General features: G+C 51.9%; 1 long non-coding RNA gene across 3 annotated transcripts; it reads left to right on the top strand.

Annotated features, from left to right (window-relative positions):
• Positions 1-9011: 9011 nt before the first annotated feature.
• Positions 9012-15404, top strand: LOC132648026 (uncharacterized). Of its 3 annotated transcripts, none has more exons than XR_009586383.1 (4): positions 9012-10652; positions 10826-10977; positions 11071-11137; positions 12253-15404. It is a non-coding gene; the product is annotated as an uncharacterized LOC132648026 (long non-coding RNA). The 3 variants fall into 3 exon arrangements; XR_009586384.1 differs by having other exon boundaries at positions 10826-11137; positions 12253-12432; positions 15187-15404; XR_009586382.1 differs by having other exon boundaries at positions 10826-11137.
• The last annotated feature ends 3771 nt before the right edge of the window (positions 15405-19175 follow it).

The following is a 19175-nucleotide window of genomic DNA, read 5'->3' as shown; positions in this document are numbered from 1 at the left end:
CAGGGCAGCACATACCTCTAATTCCAGCACCTGGAGGCAGAGGCAAGAGGACCAAGAGTCTGAGGCCAGCCTAGGCTATACAGCAAGATCCTGTGCTTAAACACCAAGGTCTGGGGACAGTCAGCCAAGACGGAGTCTCGTGACTACTCTGGGAAGGAGAGGTGTGGGAGGGAGGGCATCCACCCATTCCGTTACTCAATCCAGGTCACACCATCAGGCCCTTCTCTGGTTACAAGGTCACAGGCCTAGCCCACACCTCAGGGTAGGTCATACAAAGTTGCAACTGGGTGTGTTTTATTTTGAGACAGTTTCATATACCCCAGGTTGGCCTCTCTTGCTAGGTAGCTGAGCAGTGTCCTGTACTGTGGACCACCCTGCCTCAGCCTCCCAAGGGCTGGGATTACAGGTGGATTACCAAGTGTGGTACACTTATTTCTCTATAACGGCAAATCTTTTTAGAACAGGGTACAAAGGCGGCTCACATGACAGACGGAGAACAGACTCTAGCAAGTTGTCTTCCGACCTCCATATCCACAGTAACTGATAAATGTTGAAAATATCGGAATAGTGCATAAAGTTTCAAAAGGCGGCAACCTAAGAATAAGCTTTTTAACAATCTGCACTGAGCTCCTGGACAGCGGCCGAGTCTTCAGTAGGATTTCATAAACACCATCTCCAAGACTAAGCGCTATAATTCAGCGCCTGTAATGTTTTAATAACTTCCTCTTCGAACCGCTCATTTATGATTGGATAGGTACTGAGTGTGGAATACGGCTGCTGCCTTAGGCCTTTCAGGAACGGGCAGCGGGTGGCACGGGCAGCGTCCTGCGTGGACCCCACGCAGAGTCCTTGCTATATCCACCCACCCATCCATCCACTCATCCATCTATCCACCCATCCACCCACCCATCCATCCACGCATTCATCCATCCATCCATCCACCCATCCATCTACGCATTCATCCATCCATCCACCCACCCACCCATCCATTCATCCATCCATCATCCACCCATCACCCACTCATCCATCTGTCCGTCCACCCACCCATCCATCCATCCATCCACCCACCCATCCATCCCTGGCAGGGCAGGGCTTTCTCCGAGGACCCGCCCATCCCACAGCCGCACACGTGACCACGGACCACTGTTCCCTCTACCCGCGTGGGTCAGGTAACGACGGGCGTGCTCAGCCGGGACACCGGAAGACGCTTGCCGCGGCGCTGTGCGCATGCGCGCGGACGGCGGCGGGCGCCACCAGGGGGCACTGCGGCGGCCGTGGGGGAGGGGTGCGCCGCCGCGCGGGACCACGTGCGTACCACGTGGCGCCCGGCAGCCCGGCGGCCGTGGCAGGGTCGCCCTGTCGGCCGGCCCGCAGCCCGCGTGGGTGGCGGAAGCCGTTCTCCTTGGTCCGCGCGCCTGCGCCCGCCGACCTCTGACCTCCGACCTCACTGCCTTAGGGTTACCCCTCGCCGCCCGGTCGCGCGGTGTGTTTATAAACAGAACTCCCGGTGGGAGCGAAACCCCGGATCGCTGGATCCCAGCCCCGGGGAACGGAGCTTCCGCGCGTGCGCACCCGCGGCTGCGCCCGCGCACGCGCAGAGGCCGGATAGCGGCGGGGAGCGTCCCCGCCCGGTGCGTCTTGGCGCAGTGTCCGTGGCTTCTCCGGGAAGTGGGGCCCCGGAGGGTAAATGCTGGCCGGGCGCGAGTCAGAATCCGCTCTCCTTCCTTAAACGTAGTGTCTCCGGGAGACACTGCCAGCCTGGCAGCTGAGACCCCGGAGCGCGAGGAAAGACTCGTCTGTGACACTTGTTGTATTTCAAAAGCGGGAGGAAGTTAACACTCCGCGATGAGCCCTGAGGAGGTTGTGCGATAGGGGGCACGCACCCGTAATCTCGGCAGCTCGGGATGCTGAGGCGGGATGATGAGTTCGAGCCCAGCCGTGCTCTGCACGAGCCTGCTTGTGTGAGGTCCCTGGAGTATTAACTCCTAGGAAGTGGAAGGGTGGCTTCAGGGGTTAGGGAGGGGGAAATGACATTGTTTAATACCGGCAGGGTAGGAAGCGGGGAGTTCTGCTGGTGGGGTTGAACAGTGTACCTAGAGCCGCAAGGCTGTGCTTAGAAACTGGTAAGGTGTCTGGGCTGTGCCTTAGTGGGTAGAGTCCTTGCTCGGCGTGCACCCCAAGACCGCCTGAACCAGGTGTGGTGGTGCATGCCTGCGATCCCAGCCTTTGGGGGACGGAAGCAGAAGGATTCTAAGTTTACGGCTAGATTGGACTACAGTGAAAGAGAGCCATTGTGAAGTTTCTTACGTGTGTTTCATAGGTCAGGAGGTCAGGTGCTTGTGCGCTGGGAAAAGGACAGGATGCACCCTTCCTGTGAGCGAAGAGGCTGCCACCGGCCTGTCACCTGTGTCACTCTGACTCCCTCCTGCCCTAACCAGCACCCAGTTTCACGCCCTGTTAGATTAGTCCCCTACCTCTGGAACAGCAGCGAGGGTGGCAGCCGCCCCCTCACTTTCTCCGGTGTGTGTCCGTTTTATAAACACGTCCCTGCTTATTAAACACTAGGTATTGTGTAAGGAGCTAGGTGACCTACACAGGTAGGGACTGTCTCCTGCACAGACTTTCTACCCTGAGAGAGGCCATCGCTGACGAAGACAAAGGAAAATGTCAGGCGAAGCCTGCGGGAAGAAAGTCCTTGGTTGAGCCTCTACTTCCTAGGAGTGTGTGTGTGACACATGACATATGTGTCATAGTGCATGTACAGAGGTCAGAGGACAACTTGGAAGAGTCACTTCTCCTCCCACCATGCCGGCTCCAAAGCTTGAACCCAGGTTGTCAGTGTCTACCCAGTCTCACTGGCCTGGGACCAGGAGATGGTGAAGAGTTTGCTGAGCCTGAGTCTTCATGATGGCTTTAGTGTTGTGTGTCACAAGGAGACATGGGGGTGGGGGAGGGCTGGAGTTTTCCCTTTTAGTTTCCACGGAGAAGACAGCCAATATACAAACTCATGTGGAAGGGCACGTGAGGGAGAGGGTGGTGAGATGTGAGGGCAGCGGAGGCAAGCCTCGCCACAAACCAGCCCAGTCCAGTAGGTTAAAACGACAGCCACCCTGTTTGAATCACAAGTCTTATGTGATGGCTGTTAGATGTGGATGTTTGAAAGCTAGATACTGCTTGGCATCCAAGATGGCGCCCTCCCACTGTTGGCTGGTGGTGCCCTGTGTCCACGGGAACTAGATGGGATGTCGGGAAGGTCTCCCCGTGACTTTTCCAGTGTGTTGATCTCAGTGGTTAGAATGTTCTCTTTTTCTCTCTCTCCCCTTCCCCACCCTGTGTGTGTGTGTGTGTGTGTGTGTGTGCGCGCGTGTGTGTACATGCACACGTGTGTGGAGGCTAGAGGTCAAAGGCAGATGTTTCCTTCATTCTCTCTCCACCTTAGGTTTTGAGACAGGTTCTCTCCCTGGACCAGGAGCTCACTGGGTAGGCTGGTCAGCCAATGAGCTCCAGGGTCTCCCCTACCCCAGCCCATTCAGCCTCCCTAGTGTCAAGCTGTAGTTTACATGGGTGCTGGGAACTGAACTCAGGTCCTCATGCTTGAGAGGTATGCATCTTACTAAAGGAGCCACCTCCCCAGCCCCTTTCTCTGCTTTTTCTTCTGGGACGGGGTCTCACTGATTGCCCAGCCCGGGACTTGGGCCTGCTCTGTAGAACAGGCAAGCCTTAGCTCTCGATTTTCCTGCCGCAGCCCCTCCAGTAGCCGGGATGGTTGACCTGCACCCCTGGGTCTGGCTTTCTCTATCTTATTGATGGCTGCGTTTGCAGCATCCAGTGAAGGCCCTGGCTGGCCAGCGCTCAGTAGGCGCTCAGCGGGCCAGTGGATAGACTGCGTGAGGAACCCACTCTCCAGGCTCAGGATCTTAACTGCAGCTTGCCAGCGCCTGCAAGGAGCTTTGCAGGAGTTCCCAGGGCTCTCTGCAGCATCCCATGTTACAGAGGGGGACTCGGGGCTCAGGGAGAGAGAGCTGATTCCAAGCCATGGTTGGGTTGTGCGTCACTGATGATGACCCTCTTCTCAGTTGTGATGAATGATGGAAACAGACCTCATATCCACAGGTGGCTAAGAAGCCTGACGACAAATGACAAAAAGCATCAGGATAAGAACTGGGGCCATGGCCGTAGCTCAGTGGGTAGAAAGCATGCTGAGCACACACAAAGCCCTGGGTTCCACCCCCAGCCCCACGCGAGCTGCTGCCTGCCTGCCATTCTAACACTTGGGAGGCTGGGGCACGGGCATCGGGAGTTCAAAGTCATCCTTGACGGCAGAGTGAGGAAACTGAAATGAGCAGGGCGTGGTAGTGGTTCACTGTCAGGGTAGGTGTTGGGGTGAGAGGGCCCGCTTAGTAAGGTGTTTGCCGAGTGAACACTGAGAACCCAAGCGTAATCCCTGGAACCTACAGGAAAATGCCAGGCATGACGGTGCACGCTTGTGATCCCAGCCCTAGGAAGAAGGGGACAGCAGATGTCTGACTCGGTGGCCAGCTGCCTAGTCTAGCCTCGTGGAGGAGCTCCGGGCCAGTGCTGAGGACAGTGCCTCAGAAACAACAGGTAATGCCGACCTCTGCCTTCCAGAGGACATCTCTTTAGCCCCCCAAAATAAGCTTTAGAGATTCTGGATTAATAGGGGGAAAGACTAAATCTTCACAAATAAGGTGTTGTGATTAAGATGCCTCCTCTTCGGAGCCACCGATGTCACATGACAGGACTCACATAATCATTTTTTCTACGGCAAGGGACGTTCTTGCAAGCTGGTGGTGCCGTGATTACGTCTGGCTGAATGTGTCTCCCAAGGTCTTTGTGGCACACTCGTGGTGAGGGGGGCTGGGACTGGGCCAGGTGCACAGCTCTGTTGTTGAGGGGACAGGTCACGAGACACAGGGTGACTCCTGTGGATCCCAGGACTCACAGCCTGGCTGTCGGTGTAACAGCGCATGCCTGTCATAGCAGCTACTCTGGAGGCTGAGGAGGGAAGACCCCGAGTTGAAGGCCAGCCTGGGCTACATAGCGACAGTCTGCCTCAAACAGATGACACAATAAGTGTCTGGGGACTGGCAGGTCCCTGGAGCAAGCTGGCAAGCAAGTGTAAGCAGCGTAAGGGCTGGGTTCATGTGATGCCTTGTCTCAGTAAACAACGTAGACGGTGATGAGGAAGACACTTCAGTTCGTGTTCAGTGGCTATGATAGAGTGCCATGAACATTGTATGTGCGTATGTAAGATACGTGCGCACATGTTAAAACAATATTTACCTTGTCTGTCCTCTCAGTCACGTGACACTGATTGAGAGAGTGTCAGCGGTGTTTGTGCTAAGCCTTCCTCTAAGGACATTGCCACCAATTACAAAACTTGGAACATGTTGTATTCGTATGTGAGATATCACATTAGGCAGAACTATGACGTGGCTGTGTTTCCATCTGGGAATTAATCGCAACGTGAGGAGACATGGCTGTGTCAGGTTGACAAGGGGTGGGCTCATGCATATGCATCTCAGTTGTCAACTTGTCATCTGGCGTCAACCACAGCCCGAGGGGCTGGGCACTCCCGTGAGGGATTTTCTTCAACTGAAGCAGAGAGCCCCACCCTAAGCCTGGGCCGGGTCTTCTGATGGCATCCCACAGAGAAAGGACGTCACTTTCTGCCCCACTCTCTGTGACAAGGTAAAGTGGAAGTTAAAAGTATCTAGAACGATCTTGGGTGTGTTAACATCACTCAGGAGTGGATTGCGTAGACTTGTTACCTGTCTTACAGAACAGGTTGGGGAGGACTGAGGACATGGCGCTGTTGGTACCCCAGTGTGAGGGCTCGCGTTCAGATCCCTAGAACCTACAGTGAAAAGCTAGGCTCAGTGTCACATGCCTGTAATCCCCAGGGTGTGTGTGAGATGGGAAGTGGGGACAGGCGGATCCCTCCCTCAAAGCTGGTGGGCCATTTAGCCTGGCTCACTTGGCAAAGTTCCAGACCAATGAGAGACACCAATTCAAACGAAAAGGAAGGGATTATTTGAGGACCAATAATCAAAGTTGTCCTGTGTCCTCTGGTTGTCTCCAGCTAGATCCAAAGCCAGATCAGGACCACAGTGCTCTGTCTCTGTAAGCTGAGTCTGTGGCAGCTTTGCTTGCCCTGAAGAGGCTCTGCCGTCCTGGAGGGAGCAAATCAGGGTCCCTCAGCGGCTTCTGAGTCCCGGCTGACTGCAGCCCCAGGCAGCTGACCTGCATCCGCTAGGCACCTGCCCTGACCTCTAGCTTCCGGGAGAGACAGAAGGAGGATCTGGAGCAGGGCCCGTCCTGAGGGATTCTCCACACACAGCTTGGATGGATGTGGTGGGGAGGCTGGTGTTTGTGGGCTGGAGAGGGAGAACACTCACTTCATCATGTGATCAACAGGGATCAAGACGTATCGATCACCTCCTGCTGTGTGACAGGCAGCTTGCTAAGTGCTGGGGACACAGAATCAATGCAGAAAACAAATGGTGACTAAGCATTGCTGATACGTGAGGTGAGGTCACCATTAAGACTACCTGCAAAGGGAGGAACAGATCTAAGGAAGGTTTCTTTTTCTTTAAAGACAAGGCCTTGCTCTGTAGTCCAGGCTAGCCTCAAACTAACACCAGTTTTTCTTCCTCAGCCCCTTTAGCAATGGGATTTCAGGCATGGGTCATCACATTTGGCTAAAGGGTAGATTTTTTTTTTTTGAGACAGGGTTTCTCTGTGTAGCTCTGGCTGTCCTGGAACTCATTTTTGTAGACCAGGCTGGCCTTGAACTCACAGAGATCCACCTGCCTCTGACTCCAAGAGCTGGGATTAAAGGTGTGTACCACCACTGCCTGGCTTTTTAATTATTTTTAATTGTGTGTATGCACATAGAGTGTGTGCTTCTGAGTACAGGTGCCCATGGAAGCCAGAAGGGGTCGTCAGAGTCTCTGGAATAGAGTTACAGATACTGTGAACTGCCCACAGTACGCCTGGGAACCGAACTCAGGTCCTCTACAGGAGTGGCACTCTTCCCCTCTCTCTCTCTCTCTTTCTCTCTCTCTCTCTCGTGTGTGTGACAGGATTTGGCTTATTCTTCTTGACAGGGTGGTCCACTCTCTCCAGGGCAGAGAGGGAGAGGAGAGAGAGAGAGAGAGAGAGAGAGAGAGAGAGAGAACACGTGCTGTGGTGTGCATGTAGCAGTCTGAGAACTTGAGGGACTCAGCTCTCTCTTTCCCCACGTGCAGGTTCTTAGGCCTGGTGGCAAGCATCTTTATGAGCTGAGACATCTCAGCAGCCCTATTTTTAATTTTTGAGATAAGGTACTGATATGTAGCCCAGACTGGCCTTGAACTCCCAATCATCCTGCCCCCTTCTTCCCAGCACTGGGATGACAGGCATGTGAAGAACCACCACACTTGGTTCTTCCTCAGTTTTGAGGTCGGAGTCGCAGGTAGCTGTGAACTGTGTCCACTATAGGTTCTCAGAAATCCCTGAAGCTCCCCCAACCCGTCAGGCCCGAGCCCTCTGCTTGATTAATAGCATCAATCTTGTGTTACCTTTCTTTCTCTTTCTTATCTTACTCATGTGTATGTTGTAAGTTCTTGTCTTAATCACTGCTCTGTTTTTGTGAGGAGATACCGTGACCTGTTGTGGTCGGGTGGGGTGTTTTCCCTACCATCCCCATAGCTTCCTGGAAATGACTCATGAGATTCAAAATATTATTTTTGTTTAGCTGGGCTCTTCTCTGACTAGCTCATATAAATATAAAATAACCCGTTAAACTAATTTACATTCTGTCATGTGCCTACTTACCCAGGCTCAGGTACCATGTGTCTGTCCTCGTCACATCTTGCTGGCTGTACCTCCTGCACCTGTCTCTCTCCCAGAAGTCTCTCTGCCTACCGGATGTCCCACCTCCTATCTCCTGCCTAAGCAATAGGCAATCAGACTTATTATTGACAGGTGCTACATCCATACAATTCACAAGACATTCCTTCGCATGACCACGGCCACTCATAACAAAAAGCAGTTAATTACGGCTGGCTCACGGTTTCAGGGGCCTAGCCCATTGTCATGGTGGGAGGCATGGCGGCATGCAGGCAGACACGGTGGGGAGGCAGCTGAGAGTTCTGCAAATGGATGGGCAGACGGGAAGAAGAGAGTGAGACACTGGGCAGAGCTTGCGCATCTGCGACTTAAAACCCCACCTCCAGTGACACTCTTCCTCCAACAAGGCCACACCCCCTAGCAGTGCCACTCCCTGTGGGCCTACGGAGACCATTTTCATTCCTACCGCAACAGTGCTTATGGTATATGTGAGCATGTGTTTGACCAAGCACGCGTGGGAAGGCCAGAGAAGCAAGCTGGATGCCCTACTCTTATCGCTCGCCTCCTCCTCTGCTGGAGACACGGTGTCTCAGTGTAATATTGATCCTGGTACCAGGAGGCCCGTCTCTGTCCCTCCGAAGTATTGGGGTTCCAGTGCTTTTCCCATGGATGCGGGGATTCAAACTCAGGTCTTCAGGTTTGCTCAGCAAGAGCTCTCAGCCACTGAGTGTCTCCCTAGCCCTTCAACTTCCTCCAACCCCCCAGGTTCCTTTTAATTCGTCAAGACCTGTCTGGTGGTGTCCCCTGGAATGTGGTTTGCCATAATGCCCCTGACTTCTTGAACTTGAAAGCAACCCATATCCTACTGAGCGATTACAAAAATGTTGTAGCCGGTCTCCTGGTCTCTAATCTCTCCCGCTGGGGCAATCAACTCACTGCCCTGCGGCGGAGATAAAGAACATGATATTGCTCTGCTGAAAAGCCTCAGAAATCGCACAGATAAAAATTTGTTAGGGCATTTACACGCCCTGCCATCTGGCCTAAATCTTTGTCTTCACTGTCACCCACGACAGTGTGGCTTTCTGCAGGACATCAGCTCTGATCCTTTCCTTCTCCACTGTGTGTGTGTGTGTGTGTGTGTGTGTGTGTGTGTACATGCATGGCACACGTGTGGAGGGCAGAGGACAACCTTAAGATTCTGTCCTCAGGCCCCTTCCTCCTTTTGTCTGGGGCAGGGGCTCTCACTGGCCTGGAACTTGCTAACTGGCCCCTGGGATCTGCCTGTCCCCACCTCCCAGGCACCATCACTGGAATTATAGGCCCATGCCATGGCACATGGCTCTTAAGTGGTCCCAACACTTTTGGGACAAGTGCTTTACTGACTGAGCCATCTTTGCAGCTGTCAACTGTCACCTTGAGAGTCATTCTCGGTTCTCCCATAATCCTTTGATTGGTAACCTTAACAACTTTGACCAGTCTTTGTAGGAATGGCTTCTCTGTCTCCAGGACACACAAATCTTCCACGCCAGCGATCATTCCATTCATCACTATGTGACCCAGGAAGATTATTGTTTAGGTAGACTGTAGTGCAGGATTCTTCTGGACGCAGACACTTGAATTCTTTGAAAGGAGAAACATGCTGGTTTCACATCATTGTACCTGTCTGAAATTCAGGTACCACCATCCTTCTTCCCCTCCCTCCCTCCCTCCTTCCCTCTCTCCTTTCTTTCTTTGTGGCATTAGGGATGGAACCCAGGGTCTCACACGTTCAAGGTAAGTACTCTACCCCTGAGCCTCACCCCAGCTCCTCACTGGGGGATTCTAGGCAGGTACTCTACCACTGAGCCACACCCCAGCCCCTCACTGGGGGATTCTAGGCAGGAGCTCTACCACTGAGCCACACCCCAGCCCCTCACTGGGGGATTCTAGGCAGGTGCTCTACCACTGAGCCATACCCCAGTCCCTCACTGGGGGAATCTAGGCAGGTGCTCTACCACTGAGCCTCACCCCAGCCCCTCACTGGGGGATTCTAGGCAGGGGCTGTACCACTGAGCCTCACCCCAGCCCCTCACTGGGGGATTCTAGGCAGGGGCTCTACCACTGAGCCACACTCCAGCCCCTCACTGGGGGATTCTAAGTAAGTTCCTTATCCAGGCTGGCCTTGAACTCACTCTGCAGCCCAAGCAGCCCTTTAACTTGGAATCTTTCTACTCAGCCTCCTGAAAATCTAGTGTGATAGATTTGTGCCACTAGAACCTGCTCTGTTTTTTTTTTATATATATTTTATTTTTTAAAGTTTTATCCCATGGGCTGGAGAGATGGCTCAGCAGTTAAGTACATTCGCTGCTCTTGCAGAGGATCCAGGTTTGATTCCCAGCACCCACATGGTGGCTCACAACAATCCCAACTTGGGTTTCAGGAACCCAACTCTCTCCTCTGACCTGTATGCATGTGATGCATGCATTTATTTATATATATACATATGTATATTATATACATATATATACATATATATTATACACACACACACACATATATATATGCAGGCTAAACATTCATACACATCAAATCAAATCAATAAACATAAAAGGCTGTTTTAGCTTAGCATAGTGATACTCACTGAAGGAGGCTGAAACAGGAAGATCCTGAGTCAGAGGCCAGAGGCTACTTTGTCTTCAGAAAGTTTTTTCTTTCTTTTCTCTGCAGGGTCCTATATATCTCAGACTGCTCTCAAATATGCTAAGTGGCTGAGGACTGTCTTGAACCTCTGACCCTCCTGTCTCCACACCTTCAGGGCTGTGAGTGCTGGAATACGTCACCTTTTTTTCTTTAAGTTTTAATGAATCGCAATGGACTTCCTCTCTACATTTTATTTTAAACATTATTTTCTGTGTGCATTCACACATGTCGCTTGGAGTGCAAATGGGGTGTCAGAGGAGAACTTGGGGGAGTAACTTCTTTTCTTCCACAGTGTGGTTCCCGGGAAATCAAACACACGCTGTCAGGCTGGGAGACGTTGCAAGCTTCGGGACTTCTCCCGCCTCTGCCTCGTCTCCTTGAAGGCGGAGCACAAGGATTACAGACGTGTGCACTGCCGTGTCCAGCTTTTCGTGTGCTCACTGGGTACTGAACTCACGTCCTCGCGCTTGCGTCGTGAATGCCTTACCCACCCAGCTGTCCTCACAGTTCCATACCGTGATTTTTTTAAAATGACAGCGCAACAGAAATGCCAGTGTTCCAGACGGAGCTACCGTTTGTTGCCTACCAGACACTACAGCGTGAGGTGAGCGGGTCTGAAGCACTTCCTTCTCTGGGCTGAGGTGGACGTCATTGTCAGTGTTGGGACCTACATGAGTTGGTGGGGGTAGGGAGTGGAGGGAAAGGTGGACACCAGGGATCCCCACAGTCTGCATTCCAAGGGGACCGTCTGCGCTGGAGAATGCATAGCCACTGCTCCTGGCTATGAGCCAGAAAGGGCAGCTTCATTTTGGAGTCAGGACAGAGCGGGCACACCCTCCCAGCGGAGACTTCTAAAAGGAATGTTCCAGGCTTGTAGGTTCTTCCTCTTTGTTCAAACCTGTAGCTCAGCTTCCAGCCAAGGGTGCGGCTTGCCTTCAGCCCCAGTGACTGATTATCACCATGACACCAGGGACAAGTGCCTTGTGATCAACATGACTCCTTGAGTATAGTTTTGGCTTCTCCTCTTCTTCTTCCTCCTCCTTCTCCTTTTCTGCTTTCTCTTCCTCCTCTTCCTTCCTCCCCCTCTTCCTTCTTCTTCTGCTCCCCCCCATGTGTGTGTGTGTGTGTGTGTGTGTGTGTGTATAGGTGTACACACCCATAAATGTATAAGCCATAGGAGAGCATCAAGTGTCTCTCTATCATTCTCCGCCTTAATGCCTTGAGACAGGGTCTCTTTCTCCAAGCCAGGAGCTCACCATTTTGGATAGGCTGGGTAGCCAGGGAGCTCCTGAGAGCCACTGTCTCCACCCCCAATTCAGGGGTGACTGAGCATGCCCGGCCATGCCTTGCTTTTATTTCACGTCCCGCTGGGTGCTTGGGATGTGAACTTGGGTCCTTGCCCAGCAAGGACTCTGACCTACAGAGTCATCTCTCTAGCCCCATCTTTAATATTACATTTGAAAATCTGTGTCTATGTGTGTATGAGCACAGATGTGGGGGTGTCCACAGAAGCGGGAAGAGGGTGTTGGGCCTCTGGACCTGGGGCTTCAGGCAGTTGTAATCTGCCTAACATGGGTGCTGGGAACCAAACTTGGGTCTTCTACAAGAGCAGCGCGTGCTCTTAATTGCTGAGCCGTTTCTCCACCTCCTTCTTAGCTCTTGAGATAGGATACCTTTGTCCATTTTCCCCTCTCCGTCTCTGCCTATCTCTCTCTCCAGGGTCTCAGAAATGTTCAGCGAGCACTTCCAGCCTGAGTACTTCCTGTGTGACTTCCATCCTTAGAATGGTTATGAAGGCTGCTGCAGTGACAACCATGGGATGAGTATCCAAGGGGGTCCAGGGAGGCTTATGCAGCACCGTGCCTTTCCTGGCAGTGACTCCTCTGCAGGGAGTGGATGGTGAGGCTCCTCCGTAGCATTCAGCACCTACCAGAAGGTCAAGGGTTCCCAGGTACAAGCGCTTGGGGAGCTAGAAAGTGAGTGGTGAGAAGTGAGTTTGGGAAGCTGGAGGGGTGGGGCCTCTTCCTACTAGTTGGTGCTGGCTGAGAACTGTTAGCTTATGCCTTTAGCAAGCAGTGACAGCCGCCACAGAGCAATTAGGAGGCGGCAAGTCAGACAGCCTAGCAAAGAATCCAGTACAACCAGATCAAGAGGGTCATAACTGCCCATCTCCTACAAGCCACACCTCCTCACCAAGGGATGCCAGGTAGGCCACGCCTCCTCTCACAGAAGGATGCTAGGCAGGTACTCTTCCAGGCAGGGCAGCCATGCCATACCCACTCACTGAGGGATTCTAGATGACAGGTCTGGTGAGGACTCAGGAGTCGTGGTGGCGAAGATCAGGATGGATAGATACAGTAGGTGGTAGTCAGTCTTTCTTTACCTCCTAAGGACAAGAATCACCTCATACCATGTGGAAGAACCAGTGGCTTGTGTCCATAGTCTCCTCAGAGGCTCGAGATACGGCCTTCAGGACCTGTATGTCTCTACCACAGACGGGGAAGGGAAGGACGGGGAGGTGAGGCTGCTCAGAGGTTGGGTGTCCTTCAACTACCGTCACAGGGAGTGGGGCCCTGCCAACCTCAAAGTGCCGCTGTGGGCAGCCCTGGTGGGCAGAGGTACAGGCAGCGCATGGGTATAAGATTTCTCTAATAAAAGCAACAGTTTTCTTTATCCCCACTGCCAAAATAATTGACACAGAGAGACTATGATTTATTTTACAAGCTCAAAGCATTGGAGTCGGGCAGATTTCAACCCTCTAAACTATTTAGCTATCTCTCTGCTACACAACTTCTGTTACTTGCCAATAAATTGTCCTTTACTGGGTCCATCTGCTCCATCTGGCCACAACCTCCTAGTCCGTGTTCTGTCCTCCTCCCACCCACTCTTTGCTCCGTGGTCCCCAGGCTTCGAACCCCAAACTCTGCCCCCTTTTCTTCTGCCAAATCCCAAGCTTCAGCATTTTTTTTTTTTTTTTTACTATTAAGCAATCCACTTTAAATTAGATGAAACAAGGTTTGTACAAGGACAGGTGCATGTGGGAATGTGGCCAGGAAGCAACCAGGTCTTGGCATCCAGCGTTAGGCTACGTAGACCAGACAAAGCCCCAGCAGATGGGGGAGGGATGACGCTAGCCCCAACAGAATGTGTGACTTCAGAGATGCCCCATGTGTTTCTCCAGGGCGAAGCTTGCTCAGGGGCGTGTGTAAGGCAGCTGGCCTCCGTAGCCAGGAAGCACAGAGAGGGATGAATGCTGGTGCCACTCCCAGCCCACGCGCCACTGCGCTGCCTGCTTTCAGGGTGGACCTTCCCACACCAGTTAAGCCTCCCTGAAACACCCTGACAGGCCCGCCCATCCAGGTGTCTTCCGTGGGATTCCGAGTCTCATCCAGTTAGCAGAGAGGATTAACTACCAGAGTCCTGCTCTGGAAACACCCCACAGGGTCTTTGCCCATGAATGTGTGCCCTTTGGAATTGGCCATGTGTGAGGTCTCAATGACACCTTGGCTGCAAACATGGAAATGATGTGGTCAAGGGTGACCTCTGAGGGCCCTGTCTCTACGTGGCTGTTTTGCTGTCTGGCTTTGTGCCACAGAGAATGCCCTTGGGTGGCTTTACTGTCTGTTACAGTATGCTGATTTACAGGGCTTCTGCCAGCTCAGTGGTGGGTGTATTGAATGACCACGAGCTCTGGGCCTTCCCAGAGCTGCAAGGAGCTCTGCCTTTCCCTGTGCCAGGCTATGAACTATGTGTGGTACTTAAGAAAAGAGTCCTGGGTGCTAGCAAGGACTTCCTTTCTTAGCTGGTATTGTCCTGGTCTTGGAACACATGGAGGACAAAAGATCAGAGTTTACCGAATATCGCATGGCTCAGTGATACATTGCTTGTCTGGAATCCCCCAGTGAGGGGCTGGGGTGTGGCTTAGTGGTAGAGCCCCTGCCTAGAACCCCCAGTGAGGGGTTAGGGTGTGGCTCAGTGGTAGAGCACCTGCCTAGAATCCCCCAGTGAGGGGTTAGGGTGTGGCTCAGTGGTAGAGCACTTGCCTAGCATGTATGAGACCCTAAATTCCAGAAGTTTATAAAACAAAACAAAACAACAAAACAAAATGAAAACACACACCAAAAAAGTTGCAGATTTTACCCAGTGCTCCAAGATTCACCTCTCTACTGTTCCATTACGACTCCACAGGCTTCCACCCTCAGTCTGTCACCCTGTAGACCTCTAATCTATTTTCCATTCTCACAGTTTTGTCATTTACAGGATGTCACATAAATGGCACAATATGGAGTGGAGCCCTTTGAGACCGGTGTTCTCTGTGCTCTGTATAATCCCCTCTAAACTACCACGGTTACTAAGTGTATCATGGTCTGTTCTTTTCAGGGTAGAATTCGTGGTGCAAAGCTACAGTTTTAATGGAGGCCATCGGGTCATTTCTAGGTTTTTTACTATTATGAACAAAGTCCCTCTGAATATCATATCTGTGTCTCTGTGTGTCTCTGTGTCTGTGTGTGGGTATGTATCTCTATGTGTATGTGTGTGTACCTCTGTGTGTGCAGTTTCAATGAGTTTCATTAGGGTTACTGCTTTCAGGAGCATGTGTGAAGCGGACTCATGGTTTGAAACAGACTCATGTGTTTCAACATTGTTCCCCAGCAGGTGGTGCTGTTTGGGAAGGTTGTGCCACCCGTGAAAGGTGGGAAGCAGCAGGGGCTTGTGGATTGCAGCGCTGGGCTCCACTTCCAATCCTGTCTCTGCTCCCTGTTCTGCTAAGAAGTGAGGCGTCGAGGAGCCCAGGAACTTGCTCCCACTTCCACGGAGCTTTCCTGCTTTAGTCAGGTCATCTGTCCCCAAATAATAAAGGGCTCTGTGGTCCCTGCCATGTCCTGTTGCTTTCCAACTCTGCGACTGTTGCCAATGGCGGTGGAAGATTCAATGTGTGATGCTGAGATAGCAGCCAGTTCTCTATTTATGCCTCCTGAGAGCTATGATGGATAATAGATTGTCAACTTGACGGGATCTAGAATCACCTTGGAGACCAACCTCTGGGATGTCTGTGAGGGGTTTCTAGACCAGGTTAACTGAGGTGGGCAGACTCACCCTGAATGGCATCTCATGGGCTGGAGTCCTGGACCGAATACAGAGCAGAAAGCGTGCTGAGCAGCAGCTTGCATCTCTCTCCACTGCATGACTGTGGATGCAATGAGAGCCAGGGCCTCACTCTGCAGCTACCTGCCTTCCCACCGTTGGGCTGTGTGCCCTCAGACTGTGAGCCAGGACAAGCCCTTGTCTCCTTAAATTGCTTTGTCAGGGATCTTGTTACCAAAAATGACAGAGGCAGCTGATACAGTGTTGCAGAGTGCACAGCCTTGATCACAGCCTTGACACTAACAAGGCATATGGAACTCAAGCTGATCATGGTGTCCTACTTTCACTTCTGTTACTTTGAAGAAATACTCTGATTAAAAAAAATAAGCAATTTAGAGGAGAACTTAGGGGTTTATTTTAGCTCATGATTCCAGGTTATAGCCGATCACAGCAGGTAAATCAAGGCGAGAAACTTATCTAGTCACATCATACGCATTCAGAGCAGAGTGATCTGACTTTGTCCTTGCTTGTTTGCACTCAGCACAATCACTTTACTCTCATAGAGCTCAGGACCCCTGTCTAGGGAATGGTGCCACCCATGTGATTAAGACAACTGGGGCTGGAGAGATGGCTCAGCGGCTAAGCACATATACTGCTCTCCTGCAGGACCTGGATTTTGTTCCCAGGACCCGTGTGTCAGATGGCTGACAACTGCCTGTACCTGCAGCTTGAGGAAATCTGATGCCCCCTTCTAGCCTCCTCTGGTGCTGCACTCATGTGCACAAACCTGCACACGTATACACATATCTAAAAATATGTGTATACAACAAAAAAAAAGACAAACAACAACAACAAAAGACAAATCCCCACAAATGCGTCCACGAGCCAACCTGATGTAGGTAATTCCTCAATGAGGCTCTCTTTCCAGGTGGTTCTGCGTCAGTGGTTCTCAACCTACAAGTTGTGACCTTGACCACTTTCACAGGGGTCGCCTAAGACCATCAGAAAACACAGATGTTTACATCACAACTCATAACAGTAGTAAAATTACAGTCATGAGGTAGCAACAAAAATAATTTTGTGGGGGCTGGAGAGATGGCTCAGTGGTTAAGAGTACTGTCTGCTCTTCCAAAGGACCCAGGTTCAATTCCCAGCACCCATATGGCGGCTCACAACTGTCTGTAACACAAATTCCAAGGGATCTGACACCTTCACACTAATGCACATAAAAATAAAAATTAAATAAATTATAGAAAAAATAATTTCGTGGTTGGGGATCTCTACAACATGAGGAACTGTGTTAAAGGGTCGAAGCGTTTGGAAGGTTGAGAACCACTGCTCCGTGGTGCGTCACGTTAACAGACAAAACCAACCATTCACCAGAGGTGATGAAATAAATGATTCTTCTATCCTTTGTGCTGGAGCAGAAAACCATGTGACCAGACTCTCTGGGATCTCATGGTCATAGGGCATGTGGTCATTCTTTCCCCTCCCAGGGGGTGGAGCCCGTATGGGCTGATAGACAACACAGGACAAAGCCCTAGAGAAGTGGTGGCTGCGGCTGGATGAGCAGGTGTGAGTGAGTAAAGCTTCCAGGAACTGCTCAGAAAGAGCTTTGTGTCCCCAGAGACCCCGTTAAGGCAGGGGTGGCAGTGTGAGGCTGTGAGGCCTAAGTCAAACATTCCACAGCTGCCCGTCGCTGGATTCCAAATGGGGTTAAATCAACTGATCGTGAAGAATGGCTTTTGTCATCATTGAGTGAGGAAACCAAAGGTCAGGGGATGTGGCTTAGTGGTAGAGCCCCGAATTGCAGGCCCCAGCGGATCGGAGAATGACAGGAACAAAATGGACAGTGGCCCTCAGAACGTTAGGTTGAGTCATACAATCCCTACATGAACTGTTCCCCAGGGGTTGACACGGTCGTTAGCTCCATCGTTTAGACATGTTTTAGAGAGGAACGGACTGAAGCCTCAAGGTAAACAGTTTGCCCGGGTGCAGAATGATCGCAGACCTCAAGCTTTGCTCAGGTGCTTCAGGTCCCCAAATATTATCGGCTTTAGAAGCGGAACCCCTTGGGCTGGGGAGCTTGCTCAGTGGTTAAAGCACTTCTGTAAAAGTGTGAGGGCTGGAGCTCGGACCCCCAGAACCCACAGGAAAGCCTGGTGGGTCCCTCTGTCATCCAGCCTAACTGGTTAAAGACAGGGGATTCCCAGAGCAAGCTGTTAGGAAACCAGCTGTATGAGCGAGCACTGGGTTTGAGTGCTCTCAAACCTCCCGTCCAGGCCTCACAGGACAAGGTGGAAGAGAGATGGATGGAGGACTATCCCTGCTGTCAACCCCTGGCCTCCACACTCACACACATACGCTCAGGCGCTGGCTGGTTTTATGTCAGCTTCATACGAGCTAAAGTCGCCTGAGAGGAGGGAGCCTCAACTGACAAAACACCTCAGTAAGGTCTGGCTTTGGGCAAGCCTGGAGGGCATTTTCTTAATTAGTGATGTCGAGGGGAGGGCCCAGCCCATTTTGGGTGGTTCCATCCCTGGGCTGGTGGTCCTGGGTTCTATAGGAAAACAGGCTGAGCCAGCCACAAGAGTGCAAGCCAGCAAGCAGCACCCCTCCGTGGCCCCTGCATCAGCTCCTGCCTCCAGGTTTCTGACTAGTTTGACTTCCTGCCTTGGCCTCCTCTTTGGATTGTAACTCTGGACGTGTAAGCCAAATAAACCCTTCCCTTTCCATACTTTAGGTCATGGCATTTCACCACAGCAATAGTGACCCTAAGACAACCTGTGCACATGAGCATGAACCCCTGTGCACCCCACATGCAAAACAATGCATACGAACTTACAAACATGCATAACACACACACACACACACACACACACACACACACACCCTTGAAAAACAGAAAAGAGAAAAAAAAAGCTGAACCCTGCAAGTGAAGACGTTTGGGTTCATAGTGACAAAGGTCTTGGTACCTTTCCTGGAACACTCCACACCTTTCTGGGAGATGGGGTCCTTTTTGATGAGTTTTGAGACCCCACAGGAGAAGCGTTCATTCGTAAAGCTCTCCCCTCACAGCTTGGCACCTTTCACAAGATTCTGGGACTCAAGGCAGCACACCGGGAGGTGGGAATCCCCGCTCTGACTGGGTTTTTGCCACACAGCATTGGGTCTGAATTCTAGATTTGGAGGTGGCAAGATGCACAGGATCCAGTCTGGCTGGGCCAGTCTGTGGTTCATCATTTAGCTTGGAGTTGTCTCCTGTCTGGAGCCACCGCTCTGAGAGCAGCAGATGCCAGCAGCTTCAACGTTACCTGCTCCCCCCTCCCTCCCTCCGACCCCCGCTGGGGTGTCCCAGCTCCTCCAGCTGTGGTGGAGAGGAGTCCTGGCCTGTACTCCTCTCAGAATAGGTTCAGTCTTGCCCTGATTCGGAGGGCTTAACCAGGATTTTCTGGGACCTTAGGGCCTGCTGACGCCCTTGCAGGGGAGTGGTGAGGGTCGAATTAGCTATGCGTGAGAAAGTGCTTAGGAGGGATTAGATGCTGCGCAAACTCAGT

Source organism: Meriones unguiculatus, chromosome 15, assembly GCF_030254825.1.
Source record: "Meriones unguiculatus strain TT.TT164.6M chromosome 15, Bangor_MerUng_6.1, whole genome shotgun sequence".
Taxonomy (NCBI): Eukaryota; Metazoa; Chordata; class Mammalia; order Rodentia; family Muridae; genus Meriones; species Meriones unguiculatus.
The sequence above is the reverse complement of the archived record's forward strand: the minus strand, read 5'-3'. Positions and strand labels throughout refer to the sequence as shown.